General features: G+C 40.7%; 1 long non-coding RNA gene across 1 annotated transcript in view; it reads left to right on the top strand.

Moving 5' to 3' along the window:
• Nucleotides 1-1,433: 1,433 nt before the first annotated feature.
• Nucleotides 1,434-20,483, top strand: part of LOC132017552 (uncharacterized) — a 55,427-nt gene continuing 36,377 nt past the window's right edge. Inside the window, exons 1-5 of the long non-coding RNA XR_009404326.1 lie at nucleotides 1,434-1,507; nucleotides 2,106-2,279; nucleotides 7,988-8,148; nucleotides 13,649-13,742; nucleotides 15,340-15,492. This is a non-coding gene — a long non-coding RNA (uncharacterized LOC132017552). The remainder of the gene's footprint in view (nucleotides 1,508-2,105; nucleotides 2,280-7,987; nucleotides 8,149-13,648; nucleotides 13,743-15,339; nucleotides 15,493-20,483) is intronic.

Below are 20,483 nucleotides of genomic sequence, written 5' to 3'. Positions count from 1 at the left end.
TGGACTCTGAGAAACAAACCGAGGGTTTTGGGGGTGTGGGATGTTGGGTGAGCCTGGTGGTGGGTATTAAGAGGGCACGTATTGTATGGAGCACTGGGTGTGGTGCATAAACAATGAATCTTGGAACACTGAAAAAATAAATTCAAATTAAAAAAAATATTTCATAGCAAAAAAAAAAAAAAGAAAAAGAAAAGAAAATGCAATAGGTTTTGGCTCATATCCTAGAACTTTATCCCAGAGAGATAATTGGGCAAGTATACGGTGATGAATGTTTAAGAATGCTTATACTAGATTCTTTTTAAAATAAGATTTTATTTATTGGTTTGAAAGAGAAAGAGAGAGAGAGCACGAGTGGGGGTGAGAGGCAGAGGGAGAAAAGGATGAGTAGACTCCCCGCTGAGCAGGGAGCTAGCTCTGGGGCTCAGTCTCAGGACCCTGAGATCATGACATGAGCCAAAGGCAGATGCCTAACAGACTGAGCCATCCAGGCACCCTGGTAGCAGAACCCTGGGGTTCTACCCTGGTAACAACCCAGAAGCAGCCATAAGTAGATCAGATCAACACAATGTACACTTTAAACTTATACAATGCTATATGTCAATTATATCTCAATAATAAATTCAGAAGTAACTTAAATGTCCTTTAGGGAAATTTATCAATAAATTAAGCTTCATCTCTATGATGGAATACTATATGAATACCAATAGCAGTGTTCTAGATCTTTATTTACTATTATGGATGAGGATTTCTGACATACCAGTATATAAGAAAGTATGTTTCAAAAAAATCTATCTGTACAATGTTTATGTCTATCCATCTGATAGTTCAGAAAAAGAAACAGGTGTGGAAAGATGTACTTTAAAATGCTGGCATTCTTTTCCTCTTGGGAACTAATTTTATTATTTGATTTTTGTGTGAGTGTCCATTATCTTTTTAATCAGGAAAAAGAAAAGGAATGGACTTTTTGTTTTGTTTTGTCCTTTAGCAGCATACCCTAAACAGAGATCTACATGTTGATTTTGCTTGTGTAAATGGACTTGGAGTTGTGTTCCAAGAACACATCATCATAGCTTTCTTTCTTTTCTTTTTTCCTTGTTTGTCATTCAGAAGTGTTTCTTCATTCCTTAGTCTATGACTCATGCAAGAAGATATTAGAACCAATGTTTTGCAAGACCTTTCCATGAAATGGAAAGAACATCAATGTTCTCTCCAGTAACAGGCGTGCACTTAATTTTGCCTTTCTTCATTAATAATGATGAGGTTGCATGGCTTTCCCACCACTCCGCAGAGGTGGAGTGAACCCGAAAGAACTGGTCAGCACTAGACCTTCAGGTGCTATCGAATACTAGCCCTAGGGCCAGTGACGTGCAACAGAAAAAACACGAAATTTCCTTTGCTTGTGTTGGTTAGAATCATTGTGGTAGGAGTCCTGAGGCATCACCTGGACTGCGTCACCTGGACTGGATCACGTAGCTGGACACATATTGGAGCTGGAAGGATGCCACATGTGAGGATTTGGGCATCTGTAACACTTTCTGGGTCCCCCAGTAGCTCCCAAATGCTTCTATTGTCTATCTCTTCCCTTCCCCCCTTGAACTTCTCACCATAAATTAGAATTTCAAAATACCTTATTTCAGTCAGCCTTTGTCTTGCAGTGTATACAGTGTTCAGTGAACCTTGTTCCATTTGAACCACACAGCTGTCCTGCCACATAGGCAGAGTAGGAGTTATCATCTTCATTTTACAAATGAGGAAAGGGTTCAAACAGATTGTGGAATTTGGCTGTGGACACAGCACAGCCAGGGCTAGAATTCAGGTTCTCTGTCCCTACTGGTTTTGTTTTTTGTCCCCTCTATGATTTCACAGCTCTTCAGAAAGCTGTTACCATCATGTAAAAGCTCTATGTGACTGTCCTATATTTATCTTTCAGTTTCCTAACCAAGACACACAATTTTAAACTGTTATCCTAAACACACACACACACTCACACGCAGGAACCAAGGTTTCAAGAAGCAAACCTTAACCCTACTATACAGTGTACTTGATGACTCAGGTATTTTTTAGTCTTTTCTTCCCAATTTATTCTTTTTTTTTTTTTTTTAAAGAAGAAGGAGAAGGGGAAAAAAAGAGGAGTAAGAGAAGAAGAAGAAAGAAGAAAGATGGAAGAAGAAGAAGAAAGAAAAAGAGAGAGAAAAGTTTGCCCAATGGACTCAGTAACTCCATTTCTTGACCCTCTGGATGTTCCTCTTGCTGTCTGTTATACCAGTGCATAGCCTGGGGTATTTGGTATTTGTTCCTTAGGACAATCTGGCTACTTACCTCGTATGGAGGATGGAACTAGAGTGGAGGGGCTGAGATTCTCTGTTATTATCTCTGTAGAAAGGAAAAGTTAGTTAGGACCAAGTGGATTGCAGTCTGAGGTATGCAGATATGGATAAAACACTTCAAGACAATGGGCCAAATGTTTGCTTGATTTTTATGCCTTCTTGTCCTTTGCACTAAGAATTTCACCAGTAGTGTGGAGACTGTGTGATTCTGGGAAGGCTGAAGTCCAGCTTGGCCTCCTTCACAGTTTTCCGGGTGTCCCGTCTCTGGGAAGATCTACTGGAGGAAATGCAGCTTTCCTGTCTCACTGCCCAGTCAAGGGGCATGATGTCAGTTGCAGCGAGCAGTTGAGGGTCTGCACTGAGGGCCATATTCCCAGGGTAACTGGTCTCAGGTCTCCTTGGAGTCAGAAAAAGACCTTCAGCAGGCCACGGGCCAAGATCCAGGTGGATCTGCAACGTGTTGAGCACTGTGCTAGACATTTCCACATGTACTTTCTCCCTTCATGCTCAGAAAAGCACCTGGAGGTAAACATTACTAACCCCAGGCCTGCAATGAGAATGTTCAGAAAGTAAGTGGCTTGACCAGGGTTGCTGGCTAATTAAGTGGCAAAATTGAAAGGTGACTCTAAGTCTGTATGACAGATCTAGTGCCCTTTCTATTTACTACATCATTGGATTGCCTTTAGTTCTTTCAGAGAAAGTACAATTTGATACAAACTTTATAATTTTATATGAGTCTTATTGATTGCTCATGGTAAATCTGGGCTGCTTCAGCATCATTGTTAAAATGTTCCCTTATATCCATATTTTCTGTCACAAAAAATGAAAAAAGTCCTTTGATATACAAGGACATTCATAGACTATTATTATATATTAACTTACATTTATAAGTAGATTTATAATTTCTGTTCCTGATTTCTGGGTTTAATACACAGAAAAACTACATATTTTCAATAAAAAATTATGCGCTTTAAATAAAATTATTTATTTATTTAAGAGAGAAAGCATGAATGGGAGGGGCAAAGGGAGAGAGAGACTCTCAAGCAGACTCCGAGCTCAGCTCAGAGCCCAACATGGGGCTTGATCTCACAACCCCAAGATCACAACTTAAGCCAAAGCCAAGAGTTGAGTGCCTAACTGACTGTGCCACCCAGACGCCCCTAAATTTATATACTTTTTATAGAGTCATAAGAAAACCTCACATGGATATTGCCTGGGAACTTAAGAGTGGGATAACTTGTATTTTCCTTCTTGTCTTCTAAGATAGTAGAACAGTAAACACTCAATTAATGCTAAATGGCACTAACAAAATGATCAATTCTTAGTTCATATAAAGTCATAGTTATAGGAGGAATACATGGATTATCAAGACAGTGTAGTGTAGTCAGAGAGACCAACTTCTGAATAGGTTGGGTTGTAGCCAGGGGACTTGCAGGGCAAGACGGAGCTCTGTTCACCCAGTGCCATTTAAGACACTGCCTTTCTTCTGGTCGGAAAGATACGTAATTTGGGAATAGTCAGCAGAATGGAAAAAGCTAACCAATAAGATCAGTGCTTTGAATGAAAGAATATTCTAGGTTACTACCAGATGCTTGCCATTTGGGGTAAAGTATCTGAGATGTGAAGGTTTCTATTGGTTCTGTGGAAACAGATGCCATGGCTGATTAAGGATTGTGGACTGTATAGGCCAGAAGATTAGTTGGGTTTTATTTAGAATTTAATGATAGAGAATGAAAGTCATAAAATAGGCTATGAAAAATCAGAGCACAAATGATTGGGATTGGACAGTTTTCTCACTCAGGGGCAAAATGTGCTATTTTCCATTCTGGTCATTTCCCTCTTTCATACAGTAAAATGCAGTATGGAGAGGAACATAAATGTCCCCTAATGCATAGGCAGATTTCCTGTTGGAGAGAGTCATCCTGAATCACTGAGCAGGTGACATGTGTTTAATTTAGAGAAAATAGGGGAAAAGACAATAGCTCCCCCACAATATTGTAGCCAGTATTCATTAGGAATAGCATTAGTTAGTAGTGCTAGAAAACTCAAATTAACAGAGGATCAAACGCAAAATGTTTGATACCCTGCAAAAAACGTTGGATGGTAGAAGTCCGGGGTTAGTATGTCTGTTTCGCTAAAAGGGTCTCAAGTCATCAGAGACCCTGGCTTCTTCCAGGTTTCTATGCTGCCACTTCCAAGGCTTCATAGTACACCATGTATGCTTGAATTCCTGCCATCATGTCCTCATTCCAGCCAGAGGAAGGAAGAAGAGGGCAATGGAGGGTGGCTCTCTTCCCTGTATGCAAGATTTCTCAAGATGCATTTAACACTTCTGCTTAAGCCTTGTTGACCAGAATGTACTCACAACGGCCACACCTAGACACAGGAAATTGGGAAATACAGTCTTTCTTCAGGGCAACAGGGGGCTAACAACTGGGAGTTCTACTATTGAGGAATAGGGGACAATCTGTATTAATAATCTGGCATCAGCTTCTGCCACACTGTTTTTGGGACTTGATTGCATGGCCAAAAGTGGGGCTGAGAGGGTAGATTTCAGTAACTTAGACTTTATCCTAAAAAACTGGATGAATGGCCAGAGGGCTGCATCAGAGATTTGGTTGCTCTATGCACTGACCCAGGTTGCATGAGAGTAACTGGTTTGGGAGAGAGGAAGAAACAGGACTCTAAGAAGACAACATTTGGTGAAGGAATCTACTGTGATGGTTAAACAAAGACTTTGGAGTCATCCTAAACTTGGACTTAAATCCTAGATCTTGGGCAAATTACGTGGTCTCTAGATGGGAGGATTAATATGCACTTAAGAGTTTTGGGGAGGGTTGGGTTGGGTAATGTGTATAAAATGTGTAGCATATGGCGAGATGTAGGTGTTCAAGAAATGATGTCCATTTTTACAATTGGTGACTTGGGAGCAAATATGGGGGCAATACAGCTGGAAACCTGCCTTTTGGTGTCTTCTGGTCAAGGTTCTGCCCTAGGAGTAATCACAGCAGCATCTGTGCTTGGTCTGTTTGGTCACTTGTTCACTCGAGGTGCTTGAAAATATGCATATCTATTTAAAAATCCTCCCTAGTCTACCTTTGTCCACTTCAGAAGTCCTATTTCAGATCCTCATAATTTCCCTTGAAATGATTGCAGTAAATTCAGAATGCTAGTTACTTCTCCGGGCCACCTGCTAAATCATTATCGCAGCCATCTTTCTGAAGCACAAACCATCTACTTGGCCATCTTTCTATGGGTCCCTATCCTCTCCAGGACGAAATCTAAGTTCCTCCGCTTGCTGTCCTTGCTGTCCTTGCTCAGTGACCTTAAGTACGTGTCAAACACTCCCCCTGGACTCCTCTCCCCAATCTATTCCCTGGTTTAGACAAATCAAACGTTTCCCAAATATGTTAAGCTCTCCTTGATGCTGCTGAGCAGGCCCTTCCTGCAGCCCAGAAAACCCTTTATCTGTTTGGCAACTTCTGTTCCACATTTAAGCATACCTGGAGGCCCTATCTATTCAGCAGAGCCTAGATGTGGGCTCCTGTACAGCCACAGCACCTTGGGCTAACCCTGTTTTACTTACTGGTGTTGTTTGCCTGTCTATCATATCACCTTCCTCAGATTCATCCATTCCTTCACTCATTCACCCATTCATACACCCAACTAATTTTAGATGCATTTGCTTCTTTGTGTTTGCTTTTCCTTCTTTGTATATGACTCAGATATTCCTCCACTCTCCTGGTTTGGATTCAGTGTCTCTCCTTTGTGCTCCAGCAGGAACTGCTTACATTATATGCTTATTACATTGTACTGTCAGATATTTATCTGTTTTCCTTACTAGACCTCTTTAGGATAAATAGGAACACTTCGTGTTTGTGTCAAAATAAGTGTGTGTGTGTGTGTGTGTGTGTGTGTGTCCTCAGTACCCATGAAGTGGGCTGATTCAACAAAAGGTTATTGAATGAAGGAATGAATGAGTGAGTGAGTGACTGAATGAATGAACAGTGTTATGGAATTGGTCTACTCAGAAATAGCCAGCAAGACCCCTAGAGACTTATTTACTTTGCATTTTTATGACCTGAAATACAAAGTCATTTGGAAACATTGTTAAAGACATAGGATCTTATTCAATTGCTAAGGGGCTCTAAGGGGAGAGGGTTCCCATAGCTGTAAAGGAACTATATTTAGCAAGACTGTTGATCTGCTGTTGAAGGATCTTGTTCCCTTGTGTTAATGACAGTATTCAGTGTAATATCTGTCTAATGTTAAGAACAACTATGTAATGATTAAAAAGAATAACCTTCATGCTTCTGGACAATGTGCTAAACCAGTTCTGTCAAAATTCAACTACTGAATGCTGGTTATTATATTTAAAGTTGAGCATAAGGGACAGTGAAGGGAGACAAGGAAACTTCTCCAAATTAATTGTTGAGGTAAGTTCCTGGAGGGCATACACTGGAGACTTATTTTGCTTTGTAGGGCTCACAGTTAAGATATCAGTGGGTTTTTTTCTGTGAAATCCCTGGTAATTACGAGGTTCAAGTAATCTCAGCAAGAATAGTCTCCTTATGTAGGTGACATTTGTCTGGGTGGACATTTTGACATCCTAACTAATAGGCTGCCTAGCAAAGCCAGCTCTGAATCGGCTGTGAGTTCTTCTTTGGGTGATGATTGAAATTGCTTACTTAAATAGTTTCATAAGACATGAAACAGGCTCGTGGTATGCCTACCAGAAGTAGTCTACCAAGAAACTGAGGGTCCCAAATGTGGGTGAAAGGAGCTTGTGAATTGTACATGGAAGTATTTTAAGAAAGTTTTGGTGGTTGAATAGAGTCCTGAATGGGACTGGGGTTAATATTCTAGGATTGACTCTTTGGCAGTACACTGTAGTGGTTCAGGGCTCAAATTAGGCAGATCAATGTTTGAATATCAGCTCTGCCACTTATAGACTGGGTGGCCTTGGGGATATTGATATGATACTTGTTAACCTCCATTTCCTAATCTGCAAAATGGAGGTAATCATTGTAGCAGTCTGTGGGATTATGGTGAGGATGAAATGAGGTCATACATGTAAACTGCTCATTCATGTTTCTGACACATAGGAAAGGTTCACCTGTCATCAACGTGAACTGAGCTAAGTTAATGGAAGCCTGATGAGGCCAAAGCCTGTGAGCATCAGTTGGTTTTAAAGGAAACCACACATGTGTACAAGTTTGTCTTAAATGCTGGTAATTGCCACTTGCACTTGAAGGACTTGGGCAAGAGGGTATTTGACTCAGTACAAAGATTTATACTTTAGTCTTAAATTGTTGTGCGAACAATGCAAATATTTGTTTTCCTACTCTCCTTCACTGTAGCTTCCAGTGACTTGGGGCTGGGGACAGGAAACCATAGCCTCCTCTCAAGCTCTGGCATTAATCAGGTGGCCTCAGGCAAACCTCTCAGTGTTGAGGCCTCATCTGTAAAATGAGGCTATTGGCTTATGACTTCCAAGGTCCCTTCAAGCTCCAAAATTCTATGACTACTTAACTTAATGCTGGTCAACCCAGTCTTGTGGTACAACGCAGTTTTCTTTTTGACATTTAAAATAATTCAGTTATTCTTAAAATAGTTCTGTAAGTTGAGAGAAAGCAAATTGCTTTTTGTTTGCTTTTTAGGTATGAGTAAATACTGAGAAATGAACTTGCAGGTAATATACACAATGGGCTACAAATAAAAGAGCAAATTGAGGTTCAATGGCTAAAGAGTGGTTTCAAGAGTTGGAAAAGGGACAGGCCTGTGCTGAGCCCTCTTCATTTGGAGTTCCAGTGACTTTCAGGTGAAAATTGCTGTAGAAATGTCAAAATGTTTCTATGAGTAATTTAATAATAATCAACATCACGACTATTTTATATCAATATACTTGATGAGGAATTCATATCAAATTAGCATGAAGGAATTCTGATTTTATACCCATTTTATTATGAATGTGTACCTGTGGAGGAAGATGGAAGGGGAAGGAAGTCCAATAGAATTTTCTGTGAATTTCACAGAATTTTCTAGAATTGCACTGTCCAATATAGTAGCTACAAGACATAGGTAGCTCTTAAGCTCTTAAAATGTGGCTAGTGTTAATGAGAATTTTTGTTTTCATGTAATATTTTTTTTTGCAATCCTCTACTTTATTTTTTTAAATATTAATTTATTTATTTTCAGCATAACAGTATTCATTATTTTTTCACCACACCCAGTGCTCCATGCAATCCGTGCCCTCTATAATACCCACCACCTGGTACCCTGACCCCCCCCCCCCACTTCAAACCCCTCAGATTGTTTTTCAGAGTCCATAGTCTCTCATGATTCACCTCCCCTTCCAATTTACCCCAATTCTCTTCTCCTCTCTAACTCCCCATGTCTTCCATGCTATTTGTTATGCTCCACAAATAAGTGAAACCATATGATAATTGACTCTCTCTGTTTGACTTATTTCACTCAGCATAATCTCTTTCAGGCCCGTCCATGTTGCTACAAAAGTTGGGTATTCATCCTTTCTGATAGAGGCATAATACTCCATATTGTATATGGACCACATTTTCCTTATCTATTCGTCCGTTGAAGGGCATCTTGGTTCTTTCCATAGTTTGGCGACTGTGGCCATTGCTGCTATAAACATTGGGGTACAGATGACCCTTCTTTTCACGACATCTGTATCTTTGGGGTAGATACCCAGGAGTGCAATGGCAGGGTCATAGGGAAGTTCTATTTTTAATTTCTTGAGGAATCTCCACACTGTTCTCCAAAGAGGCTGCACCAACTTGCATTCCCACCAACAGTGGAAGAGGGTTCCCCTTTCTCCACACCCCCTCCAACACATGTTGTTTCCTGTATTGCTAATTTTGGCCATTCTAACTGGTGTAAGGTGATTTCTCAATGTGGTTTTAATTTGAATGTCCCTGATGGCTAGTGATGATGAACATTTTTCATGTGCCTGATAGCCATTTGTATGTCTTGATTGGAGAAGTGTCTGTTCATATCTTCTGCCCATTTTTGATATGATTGCCTTTTTTGTGTGTGTTGAGTTTGAGGAGTTCTTTATAGATCCTGGATATCAACCTTTTGTCTGTACTGTCATTTGCAAATATCTTCTCCCATTCCGTGGGTTGCCTCTTTGTTTTCTTGACTGTTTCCTTTGCTGTGCAGTAGCTTTTGATTTTGATGAAGTCCCAAAAGTTTATTTTGGCTTTTGTTTCCTTTGCCTTTGGAGACGTATCTTGAAAGAAGTTGCTGTGGCTGATATCGAAGAGGTTACTGCCTATGTTCTCCTCCAGGATTCTGATGGATTCCTGTCTCAAAATGGATAAAAGACCTCAACATGAGACAGGAATCCATCATGTAATATTGTTTAGTTCAAATTTAAATTTAAATAGCCCCAGGCAGCTAGTGGCTGCCATATTGGACAGTGAAGATTTAGACAGAAGATGGGTCATAGAGTCTTTAAGGGATTTTGACTTTATACTATATGAGGTGGGGAGCAAGCTGAAGCTTTTGGATTAAGTTCAGGAATGGTGCCAGAGAGATAAGTGGAGGTGGTTGTAGTGACCCAGGTGAGTGATGAGAAGGACCAACACTGAGGCAGTGCCAGTGAAGACAAAGAGGAGGTGATGGACAAAGGAAGAATTCAGGAGTGAAATGGATTGGACTTTATGCCTGGGGAGGTTGACACTGGCTTGGTTGATTGGGCCAACACTTTTGTTCATGGGAAAATATATCAAGCCACTTTTGGATAGAAAAACCATCTTTAGTTGGCAGTTATGTTACCATCAAATGTAAAGATAATTTAAGTGGCATAAGGAGGCCATCCAGGATGTGAAATCATACCTTACTTTGCCCATATGGTGGAGGGAGAGCTCCTCCTGTCTCTCACAGAGGGAGACTTTCCTTCAGATGGCTCATCCTTTGAGTCTGTGCAACAGGGCTGTGTTAACCTGAGGTCCCTCACACACTTTTATCAGACCCCATCCTTTTCCACCATGAGGCCTGAGATTTCCTTCTCAGCCATTCTAGTTCCTTCATCAGAGACTAGAACTGACTGCCCACAGCCTTCCTTAGACAGGCCGACTTAATTTTTTTTATCCCATAGACATTGTTGAACCTGTATCTGTTTCTCAGGGGTGGAGGAAGATACGAAGATGAAGGAGAAACCATTCCTACCCTGGGCAAGATCATAATAAAACCTAATTGCAAAGACAAAATTACATAGGGATAACTCAGTTATAATACAGGAAACAACTTTGCCTTGGAGTGCAGAGCTGTACTGATCAACTTTACCTGGTGGCATTAAGGGAAACCTACTCAAGAGTGGTGACAGCTGAGCTCATTTAAGTGGATATTTTCTGAGAAAGAATGAAGAAGGGCATTTAGCAGAAGATCACTTGCACATATGTGGTGGTCCCTTGGAATATGTTGTGCACAGGGAATGGTACACAGCTATGTATCTAGAGCCCAGGGTGCTTTTATAAAGGTGAGAAAGCGTAGGAATGACACAGGTGGAATAGATGGAATCCAGTGAAGGAAAGCCTGTATGTCTTACTAAAGAATGTGGATTTGTATTTGGTAGATCCCAGCGGCTTTTGCTAGTTTTAAACACATGAGTGATATGGTTCTTTTTGTGTGTTTGGGGTTGCATGGTTTCTCTCCAATGCTAATCAGAGAGCTTCTGCTTTGGCCTTGTGGTCTCTCTTCTCGATTCACCATTTTAACAGGTGTATGGTGTGTAAAGTTACTAGGAAAAATAACTACATGATGCCTATAAACTACTTGGAAACCTGTAAGTCCTATCTAAAAATGATCATTGTTCTTAGTCAAGGAATTACAACAGCAATTATCTAATTGCAAGCACAGCTGGATCCTTGCCCCTCCAATTAGCTGATTGTAGGTGCAATTAGTTTGCAAGAATAGTTTTGTACCCAGCTGTAAATTTTCCAAAATGCAAAAACAGAATATGTGGAAAAATGAGGCCAAGTCGAGTTTCTTTATAGTTTGTTCTAAATATGTGTTTTGCCCAGCCTGAGGGATTGTTATTTTCCTTCCCATATTTATATATGACTTGCTTAAGATGTGCTCCTATTTATTTCACAAGCTCTGAGGCATCTCACTGTTGGGAAATTCTCAAATTCCAAAGCCTGTGAGCAAAGAGACAGGAGTAAGTAGTACCCACAAATGGCTATCTTCAGGGGCCATTTTTGCTTGTTGAAGTGCCAGGTTGAAGAATGGATTATAGGACCAGAGTAGGGTCTGCAACTAGGAGAGGGGTCAACTATCTCAGTATGCAGGCTGAGGAGGGCTGGCCAGCTTGATTCTCATGGGAATGAAATTAACAAGTGCCATCTCTCCCCAGGGAATTTTGTTTTGTGGGTAGTGATAGTAGATGCAGGGCTAGTTCTCAGAATGTGGTTCCAATATAAATGTTAGTTGACATTTTGTTTACCATTAATAAGTGAGACAAAAGTGCAACAATGAAGTCACGGTGTGAGCAACTTCTTTGTTGAATCCAATAGTAATTTTCAAACACTGGAGGAATGCTTCCTCAATTATTTTATGCTGTCCACAATATAATGTCTACCGACAAGACACATTTTAAAGTTTGATCTGCAGTATTCGTATTTTCTTAAGTATAGACAATCAATAAAACAATAAATCAAGCCATGATTTATAGTGTATGCCGATGTCATGGTATAAATACTCCTACTGTGGGTGATTTCAAGTTACCGACTGTTTCTCAACCAATTCCTAGACTCTTGTAGATTTCACAATTAGCTCTAGTGAGGAGGCATGATGTGGCTCCAGCCTACAAGTGTTGGTGGAACTTGAACCAAACCTTTTGGGAGTCAGTGACAGACTGTATCTTAGTTTCTATGATTTGAAAGAAGCATGGAAACTTGGAACAAATCAGAAATATCATGGGAAACAGAGAGGGAAAAAATAGCTGTATGTGCAATGGTGTTTGAAGAGAAAACCATTCTTCTGTAAAGGACAGTCAGATATATGAAAATGGGAAGAAGAACATCCAGAATGACATAGACCTTAGGAACAGCATGTGGAGAGGTTGAGGTTGAGGTCTTTCTAGGGCCATTGGCTCAAGGTTTCCAGTATGTTGGATGGATAGCCATCCTCCCTAGGATGAGATACTAGGTAGATACTATCTACCTAGGATGAGATAAATTTATGTTTTGAAGATGCGAAAATTGAGGAACACAGGGTCATGTTACTTGAGTTGACAAAGTTAGAGATGAGAAGAGATTTTATTGTCTTACCCTGTGCGAGGCACTCCTTATTAATGGAATGAAACAAAACAAAACTCTACACAGTAATAAAAGCACAACAGAAGATTTGATTTGTCGGAAAACCCATTAGATAGTTGGTATGCTGGGCAGGCCCTTGTTCAACTCTGGGAGAATGAAGTGAGGTGACTCAGGACCAGGTCTGGGGTGCAGTTCCTTATTCTCAGCAGGGCTAGGAGAACCTCTTGGGGTCTTCCTGTTTTTCCCCACACGATGTTCAAATCCTTCTGTCAGTTTTCCAAGTCCTTCACAATGCAGGTCTGCTATATTTCTCTAAAATAGAGTTTGCACACTTCTTAGTGGATACCAACATGCACACAGCTCTTGTCTATATCTTGTAAGCAAGCTGGGCTCATTCCCACTTGATATATGTTAATAGTTAATATTGAGGAGCCCTTTTGCACTGCATCTGCTAGGGGCTGCCCATACATTGTCCCATTCAGTCTTCATAAAAACAATTTGTGTTTTCCCCAGTTTTACAAAGAAAGATTAGGCAGAGAGCCTGAAGATCACATGATTAGTGAATGGGGCAGCAAGTATTTTAACACAGACTGAATGCTCAGTGGTTATGTTCACAACTCTAGTGTTCAGAATCCTCTCAGTTCCTGTGTTCCTTTCCTTATCACTTTTCCTCTCAGTCCCCATGCCCAAAACCTTTGCCTGTCTTCCATGTAGCTTCCCTTACTAGTCAAATTCCCATTCATGACCTCTGGTTACCTTAGAATCTGTCTATAGTAGACACTTTGCCATGCAAGTGTATCTTTTCCAACAACAACAACAAAAAAATATGAGCTCTTTAGTGAAAGCAATCATGTCTTCTACTAAGTCTTCACTTCCACAGGGGTCTTTTCACTTTGGGGACTAAAGACAGATACTCAATAAATATCTGTTGATAGATTGATCCAGGTGTATGTTCAGCATCATTTATTTACCTAGGGTCGCTAGTACCAAGCACTGAACCATGGATCAAAAGATTAAAGATTCTTCCTTCTTTCACAGAGTTCTGAACTCCAGGAAAGGATACTTCTTGGCCAAGTTACAGTACAATGTGATTTAGTACTGCAAAAGCAGAGGGTTCTGAGGAGAAGCCCAGGTGAGGGGAGTTCTTTGGGAAGGATTCACTGAGAAGGTTACTCCTGAGCCAGCCCAGTCTTGAAAGATGAGTGGAGACTAGAGTTTGCTCAAATAAGAGGGTTGGCAGGGCCTGGGCCCAACAGTTATGTGTGTTGTGAAACCCAACATCCTGGTGTATTTTTTTTTTTTTTTAAGATTTTATTTATTTACTTGACCGACAGAGAGATCACAAGTAGGAAGAGAGGCAAGCAGAGAGAGAGAGGAGGGGAAGCAGGCTCCCCACTGAGCAGAGAGTCCAATGTGGGGCTCGATCCCAGGACCCTGGGATCATTACCTGAGCTGAAGGCAGAGGCTTTAACCCACTGAGCCACCCAGGCACCCCGATCCTGGTGTATTTTACCAATTCCTCCTGTATTTGACTTTAAACTAGTATACTTTAAATTACATTTGATATATACCTCTCTTTTCTTTATATTTTATTTATTGAAGTGTGCAGTCTGTTTACTCACATGCAAGGCTAGCAGTGACATCAGCAAGGCATAGATATGACTGGTGGCCACTGCAGGTAGTAGGATAATCTTGGTTGCCTCTCTGAAGTGAGAGGGGAGGGATTGGGAGCACACTGTAGGAAAAGGAAGCTTACCCTTCTCTCCTGAGGTCACACAATCCCTATTATCTCTGGTCCACTTAACTTTGCAAATGTGACTAGGAGTCACTGCTCTTCTTCTCTGGGCATCTGCCCTTTCTGTTTCTGGTGATGAACTGGCAAGAGGAGCAAGACATCCCAGAACTCTGACACACATAAAGGATAACATTGGGGTGGGTCTTGGTTCTGGGACACAGTGGAAAAAGGACTTATTGGTCATGCTTCTTAAACTATTTGGTAAAAAAATGATTGATTGGAAAGTTCTGATTTTCTCACATGAGTCTTTGTCTTACCTAGGCCCTTAGCCTTGCTAACCATTTGTTTGAAGTCATCACTTACTGGACAGAAAGACCATGTAGCCCCTGAGGCTTGAAGAAGATGGTGGTGGAGGCTGAACACATATACCTGTATTTTTATTTCTGTGAAACTGACTCAACCAGAAAATTCCTGTCCTCCCTTCTCTTTCCTCGAAAAACACATACATGCTCATCCACCCCCACCCCACTGCTCTCACACACATTCCGAGGATAAATTTGAGCAGAAGGATAGATGCTCATATTTTTTAAGCTTAATTCAACAATATTAATTCTGTTCAATAAACTTAATAAAATGGAAATAAAGTGGTTTCCTTTCTTCTTTAAGGAAGGAGAGATTTAGGAAGCTGAGCAGATCCCTGGAGTATATTAGTCATGCCATTTCATTTCTGCATTCAGGATTCAGATGGCATGTCCATGCAGCTCATCAAACTCTACAGACAAGGGACACAACATCTGGATTGACCCATAAAAGTCCATGTCCCAGATCAGAGCCTCTAGTAGAACATTATTCTCTCACACACACTTTTGGAGACATTTCAAGGTGATGTCATCATTAAATAATAAGCCATAGGAAAAAAAAATCAGGTTGATATTTAAGTAACTTTATAAGATATCCTATATAGTAATATATCTTTTCTCCTTTACACAAATAGGCAAAAAATGATTAATAGTCCATTGATATGAATCTCCACTTGTGCTTGATTTGACCTTTCAAGATTTCTGGATTTAAGAATGAAGAAATTTAGATCAGAGAGCCAACTGGATGAAAGAATTTTGCTGCTTGAAGGGCTGGGAAGGGCTGAGAGGTAAGTCTGAGCTTTAAGGTAAATGTAGGTGTCATGGTCAGTTATGGTTTGCCCCGGGCTCTGTGGGCAGGAGGGCTAGTGCTTGAGTCTTGAGCTCACCAACCCTTTGCTGTGTATCTGAGAATGAGGATGAGTGCATGAGTGTGTTTGTAAGCATATGAGAGTGTATGTATGTGTGAAGTTGGGCATGCATGAATGTATGCATATAAGTATATGTTTAAGTGAGTGTGTGTGTGTGTGTGTATGAGAGAGTGTGAACGTGTATATGAGTGTTCATGTGTGTATTATGTAGGTGATGATGCCTATTTCTCCCAAATTATTCTTGGACCTTTCTAATAGAATCCTACTTTGCTCTGTGAAGTTCAACTCTCTCCATTTTATTTATAAGGAGAAGAACTTTGAATAAATCATGTTAGATTAGGTATGAAGCAACATTAACTTTTGTCTCCATCCCTTGCAAGCAATAAAAATTTCCCAACTTTTCTATTGTGTACAGTGCTGAGAAGAGAACACATGCCCTTCTTGTGAGCCTCTTTCTCTGCAGGGCAGTGTTGGGGACAGACTTATTGTATGGAAATGAGGCAAGGGTGGCCAAGGTCAGGCTTAGGAAAGGAAGCCAAATGGTTGAACTCTATGTTCTACCTGTTGGGTCTTATTGCTGCTTTTGTGCAAAGTTGACCTCTGCTGAGACACTTCTGCATTTGTGCCTACTGCTCAGATAGGTCATCGTGACTTTCTTCTGATGTAATTTTAAAAGCAGTTAATGCCCAGAGTTGTCTTGGGGGAAATCCTGTTTGATATTTCACCTTGAATGACTTCAAAACAAATCTATTTTTATCTTTTAAAAGTTCCTTTTGGTGAAACTTGTTGTGGAACTCTTTATTGCTCTGTGTGTTTACAATGCTTGTTTTTATAGAGGGCTTTATTTTCAAAGAAATGCATGCTGCATATTTACTTAATGGGCTAGACAATGACTAAGGAGCAAATTACATAAAGATTATTACATGGACTTAGTGTGTGTTCTATAGTTTTATGACTCACAGGCAACTTGTTTGTATTGCCTTTATGGGCAGAGGTGTTTTAAAAAAACATTTTGTAAAGCAAGAATTGTGAAAGGATGCCAGTCCTTGTACAGCTCTGCCAAGGGGTGATGCTTTCATAGCTAGAGCCAATGCCAGGTGCTGTTGAAGGTAGAGGGTAAGTTATGAAATGCTAAAGAGCTTTCCACAACCCTGTTGCCTTAACACAGCCCTTATCCATCAGGAGAGTTAATTCCAGGCTTAAATAGAAGTCACCACTTTAGAAATATTCCTACTTCCCCAAAGTGCCAGCAGCTCTAAGTCTGTTGAATAGAGACAGCATTTATAATGGTTATCCCTGCTTGGGTGGCGGGGTGGGAAAAGAAATCACCTTGGAATCTTAAGGAGACTGTATAAAGCTGTCCATAGCTTCATTAAAGTTTTGTTTGTTTGTTTTAATAATAGCTGGCACTATTTCCAAAAAGTAATGTACAATACACATAACATAAAATTTATCATCTTCATCATTTTTAAGTGTATAATTCAGTACTGCTAAGTATAGTCATACTGTCGTGCAAACATTACCACCATCTGTATCTAGAACTTTATCCTGCAAAACTGCAACTTTGTGGTGATTAAAAAATACCTCTCCACCCACCCCTTCCTCAAGCCGCAGGTAACTGCTCTTCTACTCTCCATTTCTATGAATTGTATTACTCTAGGTACCTCATATAAGTGTTTGTCTTTTGAGACTGGTTTTGTTCACTGAGCATAATGTCCTCAAGGTTCATCCATTTGTAACATATGTCAGAATTTCCTTTCCTTTCTTTTCTTTTTTTTTTTTAAGATTTTATTTATTTGACAGACAGAGATCACAAGTAGGCAGAGAGACAGGCAGAGAGAGAGAGAGAGGAGGAAGCAGGCTTCCTGCTGAGCAGAGAGCCTGATGTGGGGCTCGATTCCAGGACCCTGGTCCTGGGATCATGTCCTGAGCTGAAGACAGAGGCTTTAACCCACTGAGCCACCCACGTGCCCCAGAATTTCCTTTCTTTTTAAGGCTGAATAATATTCCATTGTATTTTTAGACCACACTTTGTCAGTGGATGTTGGGATTGTCTGGAGGTGCATTTTTTATTCCTGTTTTTTCCTCAAGTTTAATGCAGCCCTTGGGATCAGGTGTGTCAGCTATGGGCTAGTGGTATGAAATGTCCTCCTGACTCATTGCTGAGCTCAGCTGTGCACTACCTATGGCTAGTTTATGCAAGTCCATTCAACCTCAGGCTCTCTCACAACTGCAAGACAATTGGCATTGTGGGTCTTTGCTGGTAATGCTCATTCCAGCACAAGGTTAGTGTTCTGGACTGACTGTTTATATCTCCCCCAAATTCATATGCTGAAGCCCTAGCTCCACTGTGACTAAATTTAGAGACAAGTCTTGTAGAGTGATGATAAAAGTAAAAAGAGTTCATGGGAGTGGGACGCTAATCCAATAGGACAGGCACCCTTACAGGAGAAGGAAGAATGAGAGTGGTTGGGTGGCTCAGTTAAGCGTCTGCCTTTGGCTCAGGTCATGATCCTGGGGTCCTGCGATCAAGCCCCACATTGGGCTCCCTGCTGAGCAGGGAGTCTGCCTCCCTTTCCTCCCTTCCCCTGGCTTGTATTCTCTCTCTCTTGCAAATAAGTAAATAAAATCTTAAAAAAGAAGAGGAAGAATGATTAGAGCTGTCTTTACCATGTGAGGAGAATAGAAGAAGGTGGTCCTCTGCAAGCCAGGAAGAGTGCTCTCATGAGAAGCTGAATCAGCCAGCACCTTCACTGGAGCTTCTAGCCTCCAGAACTGGAAGAAGTTAAGTTTCTGTTTTAAGGCCACTCAGTTTGTGGTATTTTGTTGAGGCAGCCTCAGCTGACTAAGATGATTAGTGATGTGTAAGAGAAAGAAACTCTTACCCCTCAGCTAACAGCTTCAAGGTTGTATGTGTTCTTCAGTCATGCTGTAAGGTACCCATGAGGAAGAGACAAGGCTATGAATCCTGGGGACCAATACCTCTCCTGCCATCACTGCTGAGAGCTTTCCCTTGGCAAGGGTCATGTTTACAAAGGCTTTTGTACAAATAAAATTACCTCATTTGGAATGTCTTTGTGATTGTAGAAATGACATCCTTTTTTTTTAACCCCCCATCCTAGGGAGAAATCTAAATATTAAGACTTGACATCATTCTAATGGCGGGGATTGGGACTTGGTTAATTTATTTGTACCTCTAAGAAGAAATACTTATGTCTTTTTGGAATACCTTGCAGATTTGCATTGTGCAACTTTCCTAATTATTTCTTCTTATAGACTAACAGTGAAATTAGTATTTGCATTTTCTCAGTTAATTGGTGGATGGAGAAAGTCAGTCAGCTATATCTCTAGGTATGGGAAAAGCCTGTCTGGACTTTCTATAAAATTGGCAGTGGTAAAAATGGAAAACCTGTTGGGTTCTATCTAACCTCATCTCTCTGGTAGCAGACTAACCATAGCCAGAGAGGGGCTGAGAATGTATTAACTCCTTTAGAATAGTATTTCTCAGGAAGGCAGTTTACAGGTAGAGAAAAATGGGCCCTGATACAAGCTTTGGAAAGGCCAGGTTCCACAAAGTTAAATAGGGTTTTTTGTTTTTTGTTTTTTGTTTTTTGTTTTTTTTCCTGAAGCAGAACTTCTTATGCTGCCATTCATTTACTTCTTCACTCATTAACCATTTATATTGGATGCTTACAGTGTATCAGGCTTTATATGAGGCTCTGGGAAGATAGTGTAAAGCAAGAGAGGTATGTTTCCTTCCCCCATGGAGATTAAATCCCAGTGGAACTCTTAAAATATTAATTTCAAATAGGGCAATAAAGTGAGCAGGGTCCCCAAAAACTTAACAATGAAACCCTCTTTCAGAGAACATTTTCTGGCACATGTGTTTTGTGGGATGTGCTTTGGAAAACACTAGCACAGTGAGGAAGACCAAGGTAAGTGGAAACATTGTGGTGTTACGGTAGCAACTAATCCCTGCCAAGGACACTGTAGCATCATTTCCCATTCTCACCACCATCTTGAGAGTCTGCAACACTTTTATTTTATAGACAAAAAGACTAGAACTCAGACTGCTTGGATGACAGCCCAAGGCCACATATTTTGTAGGAAGGAGAGCTAGGATTAGAATCCAAGATCCAACTCCATAGTTCTTCCAACTGCCTTTACTATCTCTCTCCTGAAAAGTCTAAGTCTTGGGTTAAAGAAATCTGAATTCTAGTGCTGACCATTCTGCTAATTAACCTGGAAGTCTTGACTAAGTCCCTCACATTGCTGGAGTTGGTTCTTTAAACAGTTAGGAAGGTTAACTTCAGTGCTTACCATATGCAGATTAAGTAGCATATGTTCTCTTGCCTTGCAAAGCCCACCACTATGTATTGTGCTATTTGCAAACTTCAGATGTAATTTGCTGGAATAGAGAGAAAACTGATGGAATTGGATTCAACTGGATTCAACATATAGGCATTATACTTGTCTCCTGAGAGCATGAGAGTCATAGTTATGAAACTGGTCAGTGTTTTTTTGAAGAATTCTTACAGAGGAGCCTTTCCTAGGAACTGCCTCTGAAAATGACTTTAGTCCTCATAACTCCTTGTTAAGGGACTACTTGTTAAACTACTCTTTTTTTTTTTTTTTTTAAAGATTTTGTTTATTTATTTGACAGAGAGAGAGATCACAAGTAGGCATAGAGGCAGGCAGAGAGAGAGAGAGGAGGAAGCAGGCTCCCCGCCGAGCAGAGAGCCCATTGCGGGACTCGATCCCAGGACCCTGAGATCATGACCCGAGCCGAAGGCAGCGGCTTAACCCACTGAGCCATCCAGGTGCCCCTAAACTACTCTTTTTAAGATTGGTGATTGCCGGGCGCCTGGGTGGCTCAGTGGGTTAAGCCGCTGCCTTCAGCTCGGTCATGA

Source organism: Mustela nigripes, chromosome 5 (assembly GCF_022355385.1).
Source record: "Mustela nigripes isolate SB6536 chromosome 5, MUSNIG.SB6536, whole genome shotgun sequence".
In the NCBI taxonomy this organism is placed as follows: Eukaryota; Metazoa; Chordata; class Mammalia; order Carnivora; family Mustelidae; genus Mustela; species Mustela nigripes.
The sequence above is the reverse complement of the archived record's forward strand: the minus strand, read 5'-3'. Positions and strand labels throughout refer to the sequence as shown.